At 39.0% G+C, this 7,099-nt stretch overlaps 1 long non-coding RNA gene across 1 annotated transcript; it reads right to left on the bottom strand.

Moving 5' to 3' along the window:
• Window positions 1–1,101: 1,101 nt before the first annotated feature.
• Window positions 1,102–2,026, bottom strand: LOC143135357 (uncharacterized). The gene is made up of 3 exons (XR_012988911.1): window positions 1,960–2,026; window positions 1,272–1,340; window positions 1,102–1,149 (listed from the first exon to the last, which is right to left on the bottom strand). It is a non-coding gene; the product is annotated as an uncharacterized LOC143135357 (long non-coding RNA).
• Between the last annotated feature and the right edge of the window lie 5,073 nt (window positions 2,027–7,099).

The following is a 7,099-nucleotide window of genomic DNA, read 5'->3' as shown; positions in this document are numbered from 1 at the left end:
GTTTCGCCTTGCCGGGTCACAAATATCCTCTTCATCAAAAGAAAAGCACCGGACATTTCTAAGTGTACCCCAAACTTTATATGTGACCCTGCAAGGCGAAACCAGTCACTTTGCGCACATTGCTATTTTGAGAAAATCCACGACAAACAAACGTACGGGTTAAAATGTTGAATTTCACGTTTTCGCATAATTTGACAGTATACAGTCTACACTTTCATATTGTGAACAAATTTCACGGATAAACATACGTTTTGACTGTTAAACCCTGACTTTATTTAGGTGAAGATTCAACACAGTTAGCAGCCATTCCTTTTGTTCACACCGCTATAAGGTTTTACAGTAGAGCTAAAATTTACTCATTAGGCTACTCGTTACTCAATGTGTAAGCTCTCTATCGTTCTTGGCAGATGTAACCGAATATGAATGTGAAAGACTTGCCTTTCAGGGCACTAACGGTCAAAAGCACAAACTTTTAGAAATATCCTGGCGTCATTTTACGGACCAGGAAAAGTTTTCCATTAACGTAGCACATTTTAAAAGTGGGCCTATAGCCTACACAATCTGTGTACACAGAACTTCTTCTCCCCTTACTTCCCCCAAAATACATTAATTCTATTCTATAGTGACACCGTATGACCGTCCCAGGTATTAACTAGGGGGCAGAAAAAGACACTCACTCGGTTGATAAAACTGGACATAGTCAGTCATCCGCTTCAAAGTCACGCTACCGTAAGGCTAATAATTGCTGTGTCCTCACACTATCGCACGTGACAATTTACTTAAAAAGGTGATTTTCTCTTCTTCTGGCGTATTGTGACAGGAGAACCATGCCAACTTTGGATGCGGTTATGTTAGCGATACTTTTTGCCATACCCTTGATATACATATCGTTGGAAAGCTTAGTCAATGGCCGTTCATGTGAGCACATTAACTTAATTTTGTAAATTTTACCAAAACGACTGGTTTTGCCTTGCAGGGTCACATTTCACAGTGACCCTACACTTCTGAGCAGTAGTATGTCTGTGTGATATCATACCTTATCGCAACATTGCCTGCAGCAGCACTTGCCTTCTTGCTTACAGGACCTTAACATAGATCGATCATCCCCCATCGGACTTGCAAAAGCAGGCTGGGACTGCTGGGTGGCACCTAAAAAAAAATAAAACACCATTTGTCATACATCTGGTTATTGTTGATTAAGATAAAAATCATAGCATTAAAAAAAAAGGAAAGGTAAGTCAATCTGGTGTACAAAAATAAATTATAAATACCTTCTGAAGGCACACTTGCCACCATCACCATCTATGTTAATTCTTGATATCAGTTTATTTGTGAGGACTCTGTCAATAAAAGATAGGATTAAACCAAATTATGCATGCTGTACAATAAATTGAGTTGCTGTACAATTTTTTAAATAATGATTATGATCAGTTTGGCAGATATTCACTGCTCACATTACCACCAACACAATGGTAAACGTGACTAAATTGCAAAATTCAAGACCATTTTAAGTAGCTGCAATAATCATGATTAATTTCTGTATTAAAGGTTGTATCAGCGATAGCTAGCTCGCTACTCCCTCCCCCTCACTCCCTTTCAATTAAAACTCTCCTAAACGCGCATCTTGTCGGTTATTGGTTGAAATACTTTATTTTGCCTGAGAGTTTGCCAACCCTTGTTGGTAGCAATTGTTTTTGTGTACAGATCTCAGAGCCTAGGCTGCCTACAGAGACGCGGTTTTTTTGACGGCCTGCTTATGGGGCAGACAGCTAGCGGATCATTAGGAAAGATTAGATGAATGTGATAATTTATGTTTGGGCCTTTTTTGGGCCTGAAATCGCTGATACAACCTTTAATGCATTACATAGCACATATGTCAAACAAATTAGAGCATGCACAATAACATACCCCATAGCCCTCACCATGGAAAAAAAATATATTCAAAACACAAACACTTACACCGCGTTGAAGGCAGCAGCGATGGCTACTAGACATCATCAAGTAGTAGGTAGTGCCATCAGGACAGACCAACTTTGACCTAGACAGTTGATGGAGCACACATAGCAACAGACACATAAACAGGGGATAAACTAAACACAGTTACAGACACAAATACATCCTCAAATATTATAATGTTATGCGATTTAGGGCTGTAACGATACACCAACCACACGATTCGGTTTGCATTATGATTTTTGACCCACAGTTCGATCGAACCTCGACTTTTTTTTTTTTTTTGAAGGGGGGGTGCAATAGCCTACCTTGGAACACCAGAGGATTATAATATAATATACTATAATATAACATATCTGTATATATATATCCTGATATCTGTAAATGTATCCTGATATAAAAAGCGAGAATACTAAATTTGTCTAAATTTGTTTATGACAGTACACTTTATGCAGAATAGCCTATAGCCTAGGCCTACTATTTCTATTACAACTCTACCTCTTTAATTCAGCTGTCTGGTTGAAGCCTGGAAATATTGTAAACAAAGTAGCATAGTTGGCTAGCTTATCATAGTCTACTGATTGGACTGTTCAGTTTCCCCATGTGTGTTTAAGTTTCAAGGTAATACTTGTTCTCCTTGGGACAGGCACTTTTGGGAAACATTGGTATTGGGATGCTCAGTCAACTTGAATGCAAGAGTTTCAAACAAATATGTGTAGCATAATGATGCTAAGCAGAGCATAAATGTAATAGTAATTACCTAGTCGTCAGTTAGTCTTTACAGTATGCATCCATGCTTTCACGATTGTGAATGCTTTATTTGGATTGTGCAGGCTGAGTCGCGCGTGTCCATTGAGAGAGAGCGGGGCAAGGAGAGGGGGAAGTTGCAAGCATAGTCTACAATAAAAGTAATGAGCGGTGCGAAATTATGATTTATTTATGTATTTTTGGACAAGGTAGGCTACCGGTAAGTAAAGCGGGAGATGTGTGTTGTTCATAAGCTGCAAAGCGCTGTGTGAAACACTAGAAAGTGTTTGTCGCGGTTCTGCCTTTTCACACCACGACACAAGTTTGTGGATATGAGTATCGCGATTTCGGTTTCAAATCGCATATCGTTACAGCCCTAATGCGATTCTACGTGTATGTGTGTGTGTGTCTCTACCTGATGAGTGAACTCTCTTGCAGCGTCCGTATGGAGGTGGCACACATTTGGAATATTCCAGAATGCACTCAGCATTCTCAGGGAAGCAGTCCTCATAACACACAGTCTGTAAACAGAGGGAACAGAAGGAGACTAAGATTAATAAATGGAAAAACACACAGAACATGAAAAGACCATCACTGAAGCACTACTACACTCACATGCATGTTAAATAAACACACGCCTCAGAGCAAGTACCCCCCCCCCACCCCCCACACACACACACACACACACACCCCAAGTTAGCAAGGTAACGTTAACAACTTTCATCTGTGTCTGGTGTCTGTAATGTTAGCCTTCATGGTAACAGACACTTTAAATGTAGCAGCTAGCTAAGTTAGCTAGAGCTAACCTACTTGTGCCAGATATTTCATTCAAACTAAAACTCTACATTCATAACGACATCTCAGACAGAATTATTGCTAGATATGATATTAACTATCATTCCAGATATTCCACATAATGGTGAAGTTAGTTACTGGAAAAGCTAACATTCACAGCTAACATCGCTAACGTTAGCGATGTTAGCTCGCTAGCTAATTGCTAGCTAATTCTAACATATTTGGTTAACATTCCATTATGAAAACAATAAAAGCTATATTTCTAATAAATTCCCGTTTTCAATTGACATAAAAAGGACTGTAATTCTTACCTTGAATGATAAGGACAGGCAGAGTTTGTACAGCTTACACCATAGACTGTATATATATACAGTCTATGGTTTACAGTCAGCTGCATGACAGAAAAGTGACGGTTGAAGTTACTGGTGGCTGGAGTTGAAATGTCAATCAGAGGTGGGGGATGGGAATTACTGTGTGTGCACCGTGCTTATCAAGAACGTTAAAAACAATCGTAGCCTATGTGAAAATGATTAACTGTTGCCATTTTAGACTGTTACATTGAAATGGCTACTAAACAGATTGATAGAAGTGTACAAACAATAGTAACATTAGCCTAGTGGGCTATTATTACTACTATTGTGATTATTATGATTCTCATATTATGGTGTGACGTCAATTTCAGATCAATTTGACTGATTTAACATTAATCAGATTGACCCAAGTTTTATAGTGACTAGGCTACATGTCCCTGTTGGACCTCTTTACAATCACAAGCAAGCCAGCTTGTAAAGCTAAAATAGTATGAAATTATGCTCAACATGGTGGTCAAAGCCTTGACTAATTCTTGACATCAAATTGACATCAAGGAGCCCGCTGGGTAGGGTATAGCCTACACTTTTTTAGGACTAGCCTATACAGGCTGCAACTTCACATGAAAAAAAGTTCACTTCCCCTCAAATAGAAGACACAATTCAAGCAAGTGGCACGGTCCGCACAAAATGCACCGCACTGGTGCATCTGCCAATTTAAGACCTAAATTAATATAGGCTATTTAATATAGGCTAGGCCTATTTGGTTTGTGAACCACTCCGCTTCAGTCAAGGGCTTGATGGGAGCACGACACAGTCCAAACTGCAGGGTCCCCCTGGGGAAGGGCTGAAGGCATTGAGCGCCTTTAAGAAAACTATGTATAAGTCTATGTGAATCAACAGTCAAATCATCCACTTTAACCTGCTATGCAGAAATGGCAGCCATGTACACAGGACCTATAGGCCTATACTTTCACAGAGGGGGCATTACCCTAATCAAGAAAATTCTGTAATAATTTCAATATAGCCTAACAAAGGTAAAGTGTAGACAAAACTCCTGAAGCTTCACAAATATAGGCTAGGCCTATTTTATATTTTAAATGACTTCAAAGACCCCACGGAAACCCTGGATATGGTACATTGAATGTAAACCGATAACTCTTGGTTAAATTAACAGATAGCTGGTTAAACAATAATATTAGTTATTTCATTTTCTTAAAGTGAGTGCTGACCAATTTAATTGGTTGTTGAGAAAAAAAATCCATGAACAAATGAGATTGGTTAATGGATAGCCTATGTCTTAGTTAAATTAACCAATATTTGCTTAACTAATGATGTTGGTTAATGAATAACTATGTATTGGTTTAATAATTACCAATATGTTTGTTAAATTAACTAATATATGCTTAACCAACTATATTAGTCGTTTTTTTAACCAATCTGTTTTTAGAGTGTAAAGACAAGGAACGCAAGGGCTCAATAAGGGACAATTTAAGAGATATAATACTAATAAACTTTTAATATTTTCTATGTGATTGGTTTGGAGCCTTTAAAGCACGCCGTCATTTGTCATGCCGCACTCCTGAAGCAACCTTTGTTGGTAGAGCTACTGCCATTAATAGGCACAACATGAAAGAGTTATTTGATAACCTAAAGTGACGGACAGGTAATCATATGGCTTTGACATGTCAGCCCCAGAAAGACACTCCTGTATACAGGACTCTCTCTCTGTCTCTCTCTCTCATACTCTCTCTCACACACACATACTCTCTCTCCCTCTCTCTCTCTCACACACACACACACACACTGACCAGGAAGCCTGGGAAGGAGAGGGGGAACATCATCTCTAGGTAGTAGCAGTGGCAGAGTTGACATCTACACAACCACATCCAACCACCTAAATCTGCTGTAAACTTCTCTGATCAACAAAACTTTAATCTCATTTCAGGTATGACTTCCTTCCACACAAGATGTACAACATGAAACTGGTGTGACAACGGAAAATGACCTTTGATGTGCTCATGTGGTGCAATAGGCTTGTAGAAAATTGGCCTTTGATGTTGTAAAATAACTTTAAATAAACCTTAAATGAGTAATTTTGTATTGAATTTGTCTAGCTTTTATAAAGCACTACAGTGTCTGAGATCAAAATATACTGTTTTACTTCAATAATCAATGGCACAATTTACCCCAATGCATTCTCTTCAAAGGCACAACTTACCCCGCACCGGGGGCAAGTTGTGCCACAAGACCACTTTTTTTCAGAAAGCTATATCTCTTAAATACTATATTTCAGATCAAAAGTGATTGTTCCCAGAGATGCACCACATCCTGAAATATATGTTCATATTGTAGTTGGAAGCATTACTATCATGGCCTCCCTTTAAAGTCACTTTAAGTAAAAACTTGCACAACTCACCCCACTCTCCCCTATCAGTGAAAGAATGGGTTGACGTAATAGGGTTACAGCCATTACAAGTATTGATTATAAAGCATTGAGTATTAAGTATAGGTATAAGTGTGGCCACAATCCGGCTGTGGGATGTGCTAATATAGCATGCAAACAGTGAAGCAGTAAGACAGTGGTAAAAAGTGGCTAGTGGACAGACAGTACACAAACATGGAGAGGGTGGAGAGGCAGACAGACTATGATCACATTAAAAAAAATATATAATTTTTCAAATATAAGTTTCATTTGTGTGCAGTACATAAGGCAAACAGGGAACCAGGTGTTGTATTGTGGCCCTATTGCGTGAGAAAGAGATCCACACAGAACAACATCTCACCAACACGGATCACTTACATGTTCAGCATTGGTCTTCTCACATTACTGGTATCTGGAGAGGACTGAAGCTGACACCAGAGACAAAGGCTTTGGCCTGTGGTGGAGTCCCTTCCTCTGTTTGAGATGATGTTTGCAGCCCCTTTGACAAGTCATCTGACATGTCATCTGGATAGAAAGCTGATGGCCAGATCCGTTGCCAAAACAAATCCTGTTAAGGCCAGTCTTAAAACGTTGTGTTGTGTTTGTGAGGGAAGGTCTGCCCAGGTAAAATGAACCTTTGGTCTATAGTCTTAGACACATTGCTCCTTTGCCCACATTCAGGGCTGTAGTGGAGGCTAAACGCAAGTAAACAGTGTGTCAGAAATAGAGTTTATCCACCTCTTATTAGAATTTATCTACCTTATAAAAGAGTTTATTCACCAATTAAAAAATCACACTGTATTATCCACATTCTCAATATGTACACTCATCAACTCTAGGACTTTAATACCACTGATTGATAAACATCGAA

This window comes from Alosa pseudoharengus, unplaced genomic scaffold (assembly GCF_046254945.1).
Source record: "Alosa pseudoharengus isolate Yale_2024_CS ecotype anadromous, Long Island Sound unplaced genomic scaffold, YU_APseudo_1.1 YU_APseudo_1.1_scf_2, whole genome shotgun sequence".
Taxonomy (NCBI): domain Eukaryota; kingdom Metazoa; phylum Chordata; class Actinopteri; order Clupeiformes; family Clupeidae; genus Alosa; species Alosa pseudoharengus.
Note: the sequence above shows the minus strand (reverse complement) of the source record. Positions and strands in the feature narration are given on the sequence as shown.